The sequence below is a fragment of the Oryctolagus cuniculus genome, chromosome 21 (assembly GCF_051225735.1).
Source record: "Oryctolagus cuniculus isolate XC-2025 breed Fujian yellow rabbit chromosome 21, ASM5122573v1, whole genome shotgun sequence".
Taxonomy (NCBI): domain Eukaryota; kingdom Metazoa; phylum Chordata; class Mammalia; order Lagomorpha; family Leporidae; genus Oryctolagus; species Oryctolagus cuniculus.
In genome coordinates this window covers 30,060,592-30,075,790 of record NC_142887.1, presented here as the reverse complement: position 1 = coordinate 30,075,790, position 15,199 = coordinate 30,060,592, and the positions used below count along the sequence as shown (strand labels likewise).

At 51.5% G+C, this 15,199-nt stretch overlaps 1 protein-coding gene and 2 pseudogenes across 1 annotated transcript in view; 2 read left to right on the top strand and 1 right to left on the bottom strand.

The window, feature by feature from the left end:
* The window catches only part of LOC127488352 (uncharacterized), a 374,426-nt gene that overhangs the window by 310,806 nt on the left and 48,421 nt on the right, over nt 1-15,199 (bottom strand). The gene's annotated exons all lie outside the window — the stretch shown is intronic.
* LOC149119888 (protein APCDD1 pseudogene) lies at nt 5,325-6,286 on the top strand (annotated as a pseudogene).
* On the top strand, nt 6,506-7,262 carry LOC127488351 (GPI-anchor transamidase component PIGT pseudogene; annotated as a pseudogene).

Sequence of the window (15,199 nt, the reverse complement as noted above, 5' to 3'; positions counted from 1 at the left end):
CTGCTGTGGCCCGGGAACACAGTGGAGGATGGCCCAAGTGCTTGGGCCCTGCACCCACATGGGAGACCAGGGGAAGCACCTGGCTCCTGGCTTTGGATTGGCACAGCATGCTGGCCATAGCGGCCATTTGGGGAGTGGACCAATGGATGGAAGACCTTTCTCTCTGTCTCTTTCACTAACTCTGCCTGTCAAAAAAGAAAGACACCAGTCCTATCATATTATGGGCCATCACAATCAACTATGACCTGATCTTAATTATATGCACAAAGACTATTTCCAAATGATGCCACCTTCACAAGTGCTGGGAGTTAGGAACAGGTAATAGTGTCCTCTTAATAGCCTTTCAATCCTTGATCTTGGGGTTATTTTCTTTCTGCTTAGATCTTCTTTCTTTTGTTTCTGACTTGCAGTTATCCATGTGAAACTCTTCATCTCTGTGGTTAAGCTTATTCTTAAGAATTTTATTTGGGGCTGGTGCTGTGGCATGGTGGGTAAAGCTACTGCCTGCAGTGCGGGCATCCCATATGGATGCCAGTTCGAGTCCTGGCTGCTCCACTTCTGAGCCAGCTTTCTGCTGGGAAAGCAGCAGGAGATGGCCCAAGTCCTGCGGCCCCTACACCCATGTAGGAGGCCTGGAAGAAGCTCCCTGGCTCCTGGTTTCGAATTGGCACATCTCTGGCCATTGGAGTCATCTGGGGCGTGAACCAGTGGGTGGAAGACCTCTCTCTCTCTCTCTCTCTCTCTCTCTCTCTCTCTCTCTCTCCCCTTCTCTCTGTAACTCTGACTTTAAAATAAATAAGTAAATCTTAAAAAAAGAATTTTATTCTTTTCAATGACACTTTTGAGTGACATTCTCTTAATTTACTTTTTAGACAATTCATTGTTGTGTGCAGAAATATGATAGCCTTTTTCATATTTATTTATTTATTTGAAGGGCAGATTTACAGAGAGAGAAAAAGAGACAGAGATAGAGAGATCTTCTATCTACTGGTTCACCCCTCAAATGGCCACAATGGCTGGAGCTGGGCAGCCAGGAGCCAGGCTTCCTTCAGGTTACCCAGGTGGGTATGGGGATCAAACACTTGGGTAATCCTCAACTGCTTTCCCAGGCACATTATCAGGAAGCTGAATCAGAAGTGGAGCAGCCAGGACTCAAACCAGTGCCCATAGGGCATGCCGCACTGCAGGCATCTGCTTTACCCACTGAGCCATGGTGCTGTCCCCATGATTGCTTTTCATATGTTGACTTTGTGCCCTCCAATATTACTGAACCTATCTAGTTCTTTTTTTAAGATTTATTTATTTTTAAGACAGAGTTAGAGAGAGAGAGGTAGAGATAGAGGTCTTCCACCTGCTGGTTCACTCCCCAGATGGCCACAATGTTCAGAGCTGCACTGATCCAAAGCCAGGAGCCAGGAGCTTCTCCTGGGTCTCCCATATGGGTGCAGGGACCCAGGCACTTGGGCCATCCTCTACTGCTTTCCCAAGCCACAGCAGAGAGCTGGATTGGAAGAGCAGCAGCCAGGACTAGAACCAGCACCCATATGGGATGCCAGCACTGCAGGCCAGGGCTTTAACCCACTGCGCCACAGCGCTGGCCCTGAGCCTATCTAGTTCTAACAGTACTTTTGTTGAGGCTTCACAGTTTTTTGTGTAGCAGGTGTTGTGGTGCAGTGGATAAAGTGGGTTAAGAGCACTGGTTGGAATCCCAGCTGCTCCACTTCCAATCCAGCTTCCTGCTAATAAGGGTCTTGGGAAAGCAGTGGAAGATGGTCCAAGTGCTTGGGCCCCTGCAGCCATGTGGGAGATCTAGATGGAGTTCCTGGTCCTTGGCTTTGGCCTGGCCTAGATCTGGCTGTTGTAGACATTTGGGGAGTGAACCAGCAGATGGAAGATTCTCTCTCACTCTCCCTCTCTCTTTCTCTCTCTTTTTCAAATAGGCAAGTAGATCATTTATTTTAAAAATTTATGCATATATGATCATACCTAATGCAAACATAATTTCACATCTTCCTTTCCAGCTGGGGTCCTTTAGTTTCTTTTTCTTCTCTAATTGTTCTGGCTGGGCAATGGTGACTAACATGTCAATGAACCTGGGACTGCAAATACTTCATCTAGGGGTGATTTTACTTCCTTTGCACATGCAATTGATTGATTTGAAAGGCAGAGTTAGAGAGAGAGAGGGACAGAGAGAGAGAGAGAGAGAGAGAGAGAGAGGGAGAGGTCTTCCATCCACTGGTTCACTCCCCAAATGGCCACAACGGCTGGAACTAGGCCAATCTGAAGCCAGGAGCCAGGAGCTTCTTCTGGGTCTCCCATGTGGGTGTGCACAGGAGCCCAAAGACTTGGGCCATCCTCTGCTGCCTTCCCAGGCACACTAGCAGAGAGCTGGAGAAGAAGTGGAGCAGCTGGGACTTAAAGCGGTGCCCATATGGGATGCTGGTATCGCAGGCAGCAGCTTTACCCACTATGCACAATGCCAGCCCCAGGAGTTTTCAACACTTCAGCTTGTCCACATTGACCCCCAGGATTCACCTATTACCATTTGTGATTTCCCACCCACGTTCTACCTCCAGCAGGGGCCTCTGCCTGGGGAAAGCTGTGATTCTTTGATCTGCCAGTCACATCTGTTTTTGGAGGGATGTTTTGTCTGTGACCTCATCTCTCGTGTATCCAAGAAAAGTTAATTTTCAGTTTGTTAAGCTTTTCTCTTGTTATGAAGCTGTGAGTGCCAAGCCCCATGTTTCCTACATTGGCCCACATCCTGGAAATCTATTTGTCCTTTTTGTTTTAAATAATGGAAATTTAGGTTTGCTTGTTTCACCAGCAGGTGGTCTCTTATCATCTCTTTTCCTGAACAAAAGGGAAGAGATGTACCAGGAAGAGTTCCATTTTTGAAAAATAGGAATAAGTGGTATCCTAGAATTAAAGCCTGGGCACCAGGCAGCCTTGAGTGTTCTTTCCCTGTTCTTCCTTGTGTGTGAGCTTTGACATCAGGTCTGTCCTGTCTGGCTGAGAGAAGTCTAAACATGTTGAGTATGGACTCTCATTAGTGGAAGTGTTACTGAAATCTAAGTCCTCATCAACAGTGCCAGATTAACGAGGACAAAGCTGGAGGATGAAAGAAAGAGCAAGTTTAATTATCTACCAGTGGATGAGGAGGGTAGCAGTATCCTCCATGGGGTGATCTGGAGGTCTTAAGAAGTGCAAAAGAGAGGCTGGGCTGCAAGTCAGGAGTTGAAGGTAGGGGCTGAGGAACAGGTAGATGACAAAACTGGTTGATAACAGGGTGTGTTATCAACCTCAGATATCAATGCGGGGGCCAGTGCTGTGGCGTAGCGGGTAAAGCGTCCACCTGCAGTGCCGCCATCCCATATGGCCACCAATTCAAGTCTAGGCTGCTACACTTCTGATCCAGCTCTCTGCTATGGCCTGGGAAAGCAGTGGAAGATGGCCCAAGTCCTTGAGACCCTGCACCAACATGGGAGACCCAGAGGAAGCTCCTGGCTCCTGGCTTCTGATCGGCGTAGCACAGGCCATTGTGGCCAAATGGGGAGTGAACAAACATATAGGAGACTTTTCTCTCTCTCTGCCTCTCTGTAACTCTTTCAAGTAAATAAATCTTTAAAAAAAGAGATAAATTTAGGGACAGGTGTTTGGCATAGCAGTTAGGATGTCTCTTGGACTCACTGCCTCACGTATCAGAGCACTTGGTTTTGAGTCTCAGCTCTGCTTCTAATTGCAACATTCTTGCTAATGCACACCTGAGAGTCAGCAGGTTAAATGGCTCAAGTAGTTGGGTGCCTACCACCCATATGGGAGGCCTGAATTGAGTTCCTGGCTGCCAGCTTTGCTTGGTCCAGCCCTGGCCTTTGTGGGCATCTAGAGAGGGAACCAGTGATGGAAGAGTTCTGTCTATGTGCGGGTAATTAGGCACATGAGGAAATTCAAAGATGGTGCCCAAAGGAAGTAAGGTGGGTGGAACCCAAAGCTAATTGGCCACACAACATCAGGGGAAGTGACGACAACTGATGACAAGTGTATAGACATATGGCTAGTCCTATAAAAAACTGCCCCATAAACTGACCTTTTAAGTGATTGGTTGGTCCTTATGCCCTGCCCCAATGACTCTGCAGTTTGGTGCTTTAAAAGGCTTTGTTATGCGTGCAATAAACGGGTTCTTGTTTGACTTGACGCCCCCTTCATCTGATTGTCTCTGGGATCAGAAGGCTGTGGAACGGGCAAGTGGCGCACTTACCTTTCCTCAGACTCAGTCCATCCTTGTTCGGGTGAACTAAGACCCTGCATCTGGCGCCCAACGTGGGGCTCGAACCGTAACTTTTCGGTTGAGGCTAAGCAGTCTCTCAGGGTAAGTGAAACCCTCAGTATGGGTAATGCAGTTTCGTCCAAAGAGGACTCGGCCTTAAAGGCCTTACAGGACTTGGGAGAGCCCAATGACTCAGAGGAAGATGGCGGGGAAAGAGAATGGGCTAAGAGTAATCAGGAAGCAAAAACGAAAGTAAAAGTCACTCCACCTAGCCCATCTGCCCCAGAAGGACTGGAACCCCCCCCATACCTCCCGGGGGCAGAGGTGGCCTCCCCCTATGTAGAGCCACGGAGGGAGCTACGTGATCTGGACCCTTGCGGTTGCTCAGGAGGAGGGAGGAGAAATGAGATGACCTATGTGGGAGCAGCCACTGGCATGGCAGCGGCTATGCCACTTTCTCTGCTGGTGCTGCTGCTCCTGGGGCCAGGCAGAGTCCCCACACGACACTGTGCGGAAGGATCATCACGCATGGAGCCCAGTGGGGACCACAGGAGCTGGAGTGGCAGTGGCAGGGGTCGCCCCAGGCCAGCAGTGGCCTTGGCATGGGGCTGACAGCTGCCACCTGCTGGGTCGAGTGGCGGCGCGGACCCGGAGGATGATGGCAGTAAGTGCTGGGGCTGGCAGCCTGGGCGGGGGCCGCGGGTGGAGGAAGGGGAGGGCTGCAGCTCCGGGCCCCTCTCTCCACTGCCGAACAAAGTGGGGAATGCAGGGCCGGGCGAGGAGAGGCCGGGGTGGCTCGCCAAGAGGCCATGACGTGGACGCGGGCCGGCCATGGACCCTGGCCTGACAGTGCCGAGCAAGTGCGTGCCTCGCACCACTGCACTGTGCCCACCGGGTATGGGGTGCTCTGCAGCCACCTGAGGCCAGGGTCTATTCTGGCTGCCTGCAGGCTACAGCCGAGGAGTGGTGTCGGCACACACCCCATGCCTGAATACTCGCTGGACCCAGCTGGAGGCGGAGGGTGGTGCGCGCCGAGTTGCAGGGCTGTACAAGCACCAGTTTGGAGGGTGGCAAGCGGGTGCGCCCCGAGGAGCACTGGAGATGTCCTGGACGTGTCGCCTCCTGTTCAGATACCTGTTCCTGGCCCTCCTGCTGCACAGGCTGGGAGAGGGTTCTGCTCTCCCTCATCTAGACAGCAGGACCCATCCTAGGTCCTTGGACAAGAGCGCCTGGAGGGCTTTCAAGGAATCCCAGTGCCATCACATGCTGAAACATCTGCACAATGGCGTGCACATCACTGTGCAGATGTCACCCACCACTGAGGGCCACTGGGTCTCCATGGGCCAGGTGGAGTCAGACCCGAAGTCAGATCGGGTCCAGAGTTCATCACCCGGTCTTACAGATTCTACCACAACAACACTTTTCAGGCCTACCAGTTTTATTATGGCAGCAACCAATGCAACAAACCCCACCTACACCCTCATCATCCGAGGCAAGATCCACCTCCGCCAGGCCTCCTGGATCATCCGTGGTGGCATGGAAGCTGACTGCCAGCTGCACAGCGGACAGGTCATCTGCCATTCAGAGGTGGTCATTGAGCAGCTCAGCCAGCGCATGAACCACTTGTGCCCGGGCTTCCTGGCCGCAGGGACCCCCTGGGTGCAGGACGTGGCTTACGACCTGTGGTGGGAGGAGAATGGCTGCGAGTACACCAAAGCTGTGAACTTCACATGCATGAGCTGCAGCTGGTCTGGGTGGAGAAGCAGTACCTGTGCCACAACCTGGACCATCCGGTGGAGGAGCTCTTTCTTGGCCATATCCACACCGATACTGCCCAGTGAATGTTCTACTGGCCATCCAGTTACCAGCCTCTGCTGCAGAATGCTAAGAACCACGACCATGCCTGCACAGCCCGTCGCATCATCTTCCTCCTCTTTCTCTTTCAGACTCCCAGGTGGTCTTTTTCTTAGCCCGCTGCCTCTTAAAAGTCAGCCCAGACCCCGTGTCCCCTTGGAGGGCTTCCCCTGTAGGAGCTGAGCTTGGGACCCCACCTTTGGAAACTGGCTGCCCCTGTCATCTCAGGGCCTCACCCTGAGCACCACACCTACCCTGCTGTTGGCCTTGTTCGCTCCTCCATGGAGCCAAATCTCCCTTCGCCACTGTGCGCCACCACCCTAGCATGGGCCACACTGGACCACTTCTACCTGCAGGCCGAGGCCCTGATCATGCCACTGATGCACACCATTACCCACCACCACGTACCAGGATGTCATCCGGGACAGCTGAAAGACCTATGCAGTCTACCTGCTCGACACAGCCCTGCTCGACAGCTCTCTCAGCCTCCAGCTCAAGTGGAAGAGACCCCAGAGAGCAAGGCCCCACCGGTGCCCTTCCTGCACGCCCAGCACTATGTGAGTGGCTACGGGCTGCAGAAGGGGCAGCTGAGCACCCTGCTGTACAACACCCACCCATACCGCGCCTTCCCCGTGCTGCTGCTGGACACTGTGCCCTGGTACCTGCGGCTCTACGTGCACACGCTCACCATCACATCCAAGGGCAAGGAGAACAAACCAAGTTACATCCACTACCAGCCTGCCCAGGACTGCCTGCAGCCCCTCCTCCTGGAGATGCTCATTCAGCTGCCCGCCAGCTCAGTCACCAAGATCTCCATCCAGTTTGAGTGAGCCTTGCTCACGTGGACCGAGTACACTCCAGACCCCAACCACGGCTTCTCTGTCAGCCCACCCATCCTCAGTGCCATTGTGCCCAGTTTGGTGGCAGCCACACCAGTGGACTGGGAAGAGAGCCCCCTCTTCAGTACCCTATTCCCGGTCTTCAATGGCCCCAGCTGCTTTGTGCGACACTGTATATGGAGCCGCTGCTGGTGAGCCTGCCAATGCTCAGCCTGACAATTGGGAGCTGTAGTTCAGGTCAAGTCCATGGACTCCCCCTCACACCTGTTCTGCCCAGGACAGACTCTGACCTTAGACTATGAGTTTGACTCAACTGTGATAGAAACCCTTGTTCTCACCTGTTTGTGTGGAGTGATTGTGGGGGCTGAGATGGCGGGAATGCCAGATCCCTTTCTCCCTCAGTACTGGACGCTGATGCACATTCCCTAACCTCCATTCACCAGTCTCCTGTGCCAGAGGTCTCAGAACTAATCTTCCCAGCCATGCTACAGCTTGGACAGCTGGGCAGGGTTCCTTGCTTCTGCAGTTAAGACCCCAGTTCTGGGAGGAATCTGAGAAAGGAGGAGCCTCCAGGCTGAGATGGGGAAAATTCACTCCCTCTCCACAGAGGTCTAGTCTTGACCCTCAGATAATGCTTCCAAGAACAGGAAATACCACGCTCCAGTGACAAACTGGCCTTCCCTCACTTAGCCTAGTTGTGGTTTCTGTGAGGAGTAACTAGAGGCTTAATTAGGGGACTGGGCATCAGGCTGGACACGTGGCTCCCTTCCTGGAAGGACAGAGGGTTGGACACTCACTGAAAGATGGGGAAAGGTAAACTCAGCCGTGAGGCTGAACAACCTCCATCACGTCCTACTGCACCTCCAGACTGAAACAGGGTTGGCTGCTTCTGAAGAGCTTTGCAAGAAAACAAGGTGTTTGTTCTAACACAAATATAAAATGAGCCAAACTGTAGTCTGTGGGGAGCAATTGGGAGCAACTCGGACTAGACTAAGTTACTGGAATTAAGACTTATTCTAGAGCCGGCGCCGTGGCTCAATAGGCTAATCCTCCACCTTGCGGCGCCGGCACACCGGGTTCTAGTCCCGGTTGGGGCGCCGGATTCTGTCCCGGTTGCCCCTCTTCCAGGCCAGCTCTCTGCTGTGGCCAGGGAGTGCAGTGGAGGATGGCCCAGGTGCTTGGGCCCTGCACCCCATGGGAGACCAGGAAAAGCACCTGGATCCTGGCTCCTGCCATCGGATCAGCGCGGTGCGCCGGCTGCAGCGGCGGCCATTGGAGGGTGAACCAACGGCAAAGGAAGACCTTTCTCTCTCTGTCTCTCTCTCTGACTGTCCACTCTGCCTGTCAAAAATTAAAAAAAAAAAAAGACTTATTCTATGCATCTGCTCTCCCACAATATGGCGCTGAGAAGGGAGTAACAACTTCTACGCAGCTGCCTCTCGCCAATTTGATTGAGCTGCAGGAGCTGATCTTGCTCCTGATTGGAGGAGAGCAGCGTACTCGGCGTGTGGGTAGCAGAGTTGGGATTGGTGGAAGAGGACTATAAAGGAGGAGAGAGACAACATGCACCAGGAACATCTAAGGGGAACATCTGAAGGAACACCTGTGCAGCCCCTGAGAGAGCCGGCCGGCGGTGTGCCGCTCCCCTGCAGAAGTGGGGAAAGTGGCCAGGGGGAACCGCCCTTCCATGGAGGTGGAAGGGACGGCAGCCAACCCGGGAAGAACCAGCAGCAAACCCGGGGAGGGCCAGGCAGACAAAAGAACAGCGCAGGGTCCTGTGTCGTTCCTCCACGAAGACGGGGAGCGACATAATGGTGCTGTGACTCGGATATGAAGCCTAGGCAGGGTTCTGTGTCGTTCCTCCACGAAGAGGGGGAGCGACAGTAGTCTATGATTCCTATTGGAGTGGCAGGCATTTGGCAGGTAACACTACCTGGGATGCCACATCCCATACTGCAGCGCCCAGGGTGGGTTGGGTTCCAGCTCTCGCTTTTGATTCCAGCTACCTGCTAAGGCACACTCTGGGGGACAGTGGTGATGGGTTATGTATGTGGGTCTGCACCATGTAAGAGACCCAGATTAAGTAACTGGCTCTTGGCTTCTGCCAGACCCAGCCCTGGCTGTTACATGGAAGATTTCTGTCTCTCTCTGCCTTTAAAATACACAAGTTTCTAAGAAGCATTTCTATATATAATATTGCCTTTTAGTAGAATTTGATTATCCATAGTTGTCAATATTTTCCCAGAAAACAGAACAATGAGACTGTTTCACTGAAAATGGTCATTTGTTTACGCCCAAAAACTGACCTAGAAATCATTCATCTCTAGATCCTAGCTTTCCAATGCTTCTCAAAGGCCCCCCACCTTGCTCAAAGTGCTGAAGATAAAAATCGAGGCTCTAAGAATTCTGGAACAGCTTCCCAAAGTGCTGTATGAGAGAAAGCAGGGCAGAGTCTTGAGTTGGACCTTAAGAGAGGAAAGATTTGGGGCCGGTGCTGTGGCACAGTAGGTCAACACCCTGGCCTGAAGTGCCGGCATCCCATATGAGCGCCAGTTCAAGACCCGGCTGCTCTACTTCCCACCCAGCTCTCTGCTATGGCCTGGGAAAGCATTAAAAGATGGCCCAAGTCCTTGGGCCCCTGGTAGACCTGGAAGAAGCTCCTGGCTCTTAGCTTCAGATTGGCGCAGCTCCAGTCATTGCAGCCAATTGGGGAGTAAACCAGCAGATGGAAGACTTCTCTCTCTGTCTCTACTTCTCTCTGTAACTCTATCTTTCAAATAAATAAATAAATAAATCCTTAAAAAAAGAGCAAAGATTTAGAGGCAGAATGAAGACACAAGGATACCGAGGCCAGGAGAAATGGGGGTGGACCTCAAGGCAGCAAGGTCAGGAGAATCAATCATCACTTGGACCCAGGCAAGGACATCCAGGCCCCCTTCTGAGTGGAAATGAGCAGGATGGATCCTTTGTGCCTGGGCACGAGAACTGTCTGGACATCTTCCTAATATCCTGGAAGGAGCTTTCTCCTCTCTCCACATATTCTCCAGCTGGCTGTGGAATGATGACAATTACACTAACAGAGCTTGATGAGGGAGACGAGGGACAAACAGCAGTAGTCAGGTGCCTACTTCTCTTCCTCACACTGGCAGGATGTGAATCAGCACTGAGACAGATTTTGGTTGAGGGCAGACCTAGGAAAGTTCCCCAGCTGACCCCTGGAGCCAAAAAGGGGCCAGTATTCATTTATCACCTGCTTCTGGAGGTCACCTGACAACTTGTCCTTTTGCATAGTACTGGCCAAGGGTCTTCTGGCCAGAGACATGTTTAAATTGAAGTGAGTGTCATAGCACAGGGCCACTGCAGTTGCAGAACACAAGGTGGGGGGGTGGTGTTTGGGCTCCCTCCAGGTATCCTTGCTAACCTCCTCATATGAACCAAGGACCTTCATTTTGTGTTTTTTCCAAAGGGTCTTGAAATACCTGGGCCCAAAGTCTTGCACTGATAGACACAGGAATCCTGACCACAGCTGGTCACTGTCAGGGCAGACACTGTGTCCTCTTCATTTCTTCTCATACACAAGCTCAGCCTCGGGCAGCTGCTCACAAAATACTCACTCTCAGCCTTGCACAGAGTCTGTTAGCTGAAATCCTACTATTCAAAGTGTCCGCCATAGTCGGAATTGTGAACTTTTCACATAGGAGGCTGGAGCCTTCACCATCCAGTGGACAAGGTATGAAGTTTAGTGGTGGGGCCTTCAGCCCCTCTTCTCACCTGAAGGCTTGAAGCTGTGATCAATGGCTTGCTGAAGGCCTCCTAGTCCACAGAGCCCATGGAGGGAGGAATGGACAAGACACACTCTCAGGTAACCTATGGCATGTATCTTTGTCTCTAGACATTGGCTCATGGAAAGCATTTATGATCCCAGGAGTGAGGATGAAGAATCTCCAGGTAAGGAACAATAGTGCAGATAGGACCCAATGGTGGAAGCTTCTTGGGAACAGCTGGGTTGTACCTGCTGCTTTGGAGTTTGGAAGGGGCATATAAACTCAGGGGAAAAAATAGGAAACATGTAGAATCCTGATTTGTTCTCTTTCTATTTTAATGACATAGTAAGAGGTTCTGGGTCCAGAGACTTTGAGTGTGTTATGCTTGTAACTATCTTTTCTTGGTCTGATATTTGAAAATTTACCTTTTCTGTAAGACAGGATCTAGCCAGCTGTTGTCATCAAACTGAGTCTTGACAGGCTGGCATTCCTTAGGTATGAGCTGAGAGATTTTCATTTAGGTTTGACACTGACTATTGTCTTAGTCTATTTCTGCTGCTAAAACAAAGTAACTAAGACTCAGTAATTCTGAAGGAACAAAAACATATTTCTCGCAGTTCTGGATGCTGAGTGAGTCTAAGACCAACGTGTCCAACATTTGGGCTGGGCCCGAGGGCCTGCTTACTGTACCTTCACATGGCAGAGGGCAGGGGACCTGGCAGGGTGCATGCTCTCTCACAGGTAGCACTGGAACCCACACAGTTCTTGTAGTGTGTCACCGTGGGCAGTAGTAAGGAATGGACCTTCTCCCTATTGAGGAGAGGACCTAGAGGACTTGGAGCAGCACCCTCCTATTCTGCCCTCACTGTTGAATCCTGGTTTACAAGGCACTCTCAGGGTTGGGAGTACTGGGATTACTATGGGTGCACTAGTGCTTATTTTATTATTTTTTTAAGGAATAGGAGGAGGTGATTTTTTCCCCAAAGGAACTTTCTATTTAGTGAGTACAAATTTCATAAATACAACTTTAGGAATATAGTGATTCTTCCCAACCCACTTCCTTTTCCCTCTCCCATTCTCCATTAAGATTCACTTTCAATTAATTTTATACACAGAAGATCAACTCTATACTAAGCAGATTTCAACAATTTGTACACACACACACAAACTGAAAACAAATTTTACAGTTAATTCTCAACTCATTGAGGACAGAGGTTCTGCATGGGGAGTAAGTGTACAGTGACTCCTGTTGTTACTTTTTTTATTGGACAGGCAGAGTGGACAGAGAGAGAGACAGAGAAAGGTCTTCCTTTGCCATTGGTTCACCCTCCAATGGCTGCCGTGGCTGGTGCACTGCAGCCAGCACACCGCACTGATCAGAAGCCAGGAGCCAGGTGCTTCTCCTGGTCTCCCATGCGAGTGCAGGGCCCAAGCACTTGGTCCATCCTCCACTACACTCCCGGGCCACAGCAAAGAGCTGGCATGGAAGAGGGGCAACCAGGACAGAATCTGGAGCCCCAACTGGGACTAGAACCCGGTGTGCCGGTGCCACAGGAGGAGGATTAGCCTATTGTGCCAGAGTGCTGGCCTCCTGTTGTTACTTTAATAATCAACACAATTATGTATGATGTCAGTGATCACCCGAGACTCTTGACATGAGCTGCCAAGGCTATGAAAGCCATCTGAGTCCACAATCTCCATCAGTATTTAGATAAGGCCATAAATGAACTGGAAGCTGTCTCCTCCCTTCAGAGAAAAAGGAAGAGGCAATTTTTAAAAAATCTTTTCATTTGAAAGGCAGAGAGACAGAAAAATATAGACAAAAATCTTCCCTCCTCTAGTTCACTACTCAGAGTATCTGCAACAGCCAGGGCTGAGCCAGGCCAAAGCTAGCAGCCTGGAACTCAATCACAGTGTCCCACGTGGGTGGAAGTGACCCATGTACTTGAGCCATCACCTGCTGCCTCCTAGGAATGCATTAGCAGTAAACTGGAAATCAGAAGCAAAGAGGCCAAGACTCAAACCCAGGCACTCCAACATGAGATGTAGGCAACCTAAGCAGCATTTTTTTGACAGGCAGAGTGGACAGTGAGACAGAGAGAAAGGTCTTCCTTTTCCGTTGGTCACCCCCCAGGGGCCGCTGCGGCCAGCGTGCTGCGGCCGGTGCACCAAGCTGATCCGAAGCCAGGTGCCAGGTGCTTCCTCCTGGTCTCCCATGCGGGTGCAGGGCCCAAGGACTTGGGCCATCCTACACTGCCTTCCTGGGCTACAGAAGAGAGCTGGACAGGGAGAGGAGCAACCGGGACAGAATCCAGCACCCCGAAGGGGACTAGAACCCGGAGTGCCAGTGCCTCAGGCAGAGGATAAGCCTAGTGAGCCACGGTGCTGGCCCTAAGCAGCATCTTAACTACAGCCCCAAACACCCACCCCATGCCAGTATCTTAAGGCAGTGAGAGGAGACTATAACTGTAAGTTCCCCTCAGCCTGCATGGTTCACCCATGTCTGGGATCTGGAATTGGCACACACATGAGAGGTCTGTGTCCAGGTGCCCCAGCACTGTCCATAGCTGAGCAGGAATCCTAGAGCACAAGAAGTGGTGATGGGCTTGCAGCACCTTCCAGCTCTCACAATTGCACTGGAAGGAACACTATTTTGGGCAGACAGGCTGGCGATCACTGGTCCTCTCAGACCCATTTCTTTCCTCCCTTCCTCCCTTCCTCCCTTCCTCCCTTCCTCCCTTCCTCCCTTCCTCTCTCTCTCTCTCTCTCTCTTCCTTCCTTCCTTCCTTCCTTCCTTCCTTCCTTCCTTCCTTCCTTCCTTCCTTCCTTCCTTCCTTCCTTCCTTTCTTTCTTTCTTTCTTTCTTTCTTTCACAGGCAGAGTGGACAGTGAGAGAGAGAGACAGAGAGAAAGGTCTTCCTTTGCCGTTGGTTCACCCTCCAATGGCCGCCGCTGCCAGTGCGCTGTGGCCGGCTCACCGTGCCTATCCAAAGGCAGGAGCCAGGTACCTCTCCTGGTCTCCCATGGGGTACAGGGCCCAAGCACTTGGGCCATCCTCCACTACACTCCCTGGCCACAGCAGAGAGCTGGCCTGGAAGAGGGGCAACCAGGACAGAATCCAGCGCCCCAACTGGGACTAGAACCCGGTGTGCCAGCGCCGCAAGGCGGAGGATTAGCCTAGTAAGCCGCGGCGCCGGCTTTTTTTTTTTTTTTTTTTTTGGACAGGCATAGTTAGACATGAGAGAGAGAGACAGAGAGAAAGGTCTTCCTTCCATTGGTTCACCCCCCAAAACGACTGCTATGTCTGGCACGCTGCGCTGATCCGAAGCCTGGAGCCAGGTGCTTCTCCTGGTCCCCCATGCGGATGCAAGGCCCAAGGACCTGGGCCATCCTCCACTGCACTCCTGGGCCACAGTAGAGAGCTGGACTGGAAGTGGAGCAACCGGGACAGAATCCAGCGCCCCAACCAGGACTGAAACCCTGGGTGCCGGCACTGCAGGCGGAGGATTAGCCTAGTGAGCCGCAGCGCCGGCTGAACCTAGGTATTCTGGTATATGATGTGAGTGTCCCAAACAGCACTGTAACTACTAGACCAAACACCTATCCTGTATCTTAATTTTGTTAAAAGTCAATAAGGGGCGAGATTTGGCTAGCAAATAAGACACCAATTAAGCTGCTCACGTCTTGTATTAAAATGCCTGGGTCTGACACCTGACTTGGGCTCCTGGCTCCAGCATCTCATGATGCAGACTCTGGGAGGCAGCGGTGACAGCTCAGCTGTGGACTCCTGCCACACATACAGGAGATGTCAATTGTGTTCCCAGATCCTGGTGTTGGCCCTGACCCAGCCGGGGCCGCTGTAGGCATTCGTTGAGTGAACCAGTGGTGCGGAGCACTTGCTCTCTCTCTCTCTCAAAAAAAATCTTTTTATAGAAGTCAATAAAGCAAAAAAAATTATATGACTGTGTTGGAGTCTGCAGTATATGCAGATGTAAAATATGACAAAAATAATGCAGGCCTGGCACCATGGCACAGTAGGTTCATCCTCTGCCTGCAGCGCCGGCACTCCATATGGGCACTGGTTCGAGTCCTGGCTGCTCCTCTTCCCATCCAGCTCTCTGCTGGGGCCTGGGAAATTAGCGGAGATGGCCCAAGTGCTTGGGCCCCTGCACCCACGTGGGAGACCTGGAAGAAGCTCCAGGATCCTGGCTTTGGATCGATGCAGCTCCGGCCATTGTGGCCATTTGGGGAGTGAACCAGTGGAAGGAAGACCTTTCTCTCTGTCTCAGCCTTCACTGTCTGTAACTCTACCTCTCAAATAAATAAATAAAATCTTAAAAAAAATAATCCAAAATATGGAAGGGGAAAATGTGGCAAAGGACTTACTTATTACATAAAGTGGCTCAATATTAATTGGAAATAGGCTGTGATAGGTTAAGAACATATATAAGAATTTCCAGAACAAAAAGGAATTAA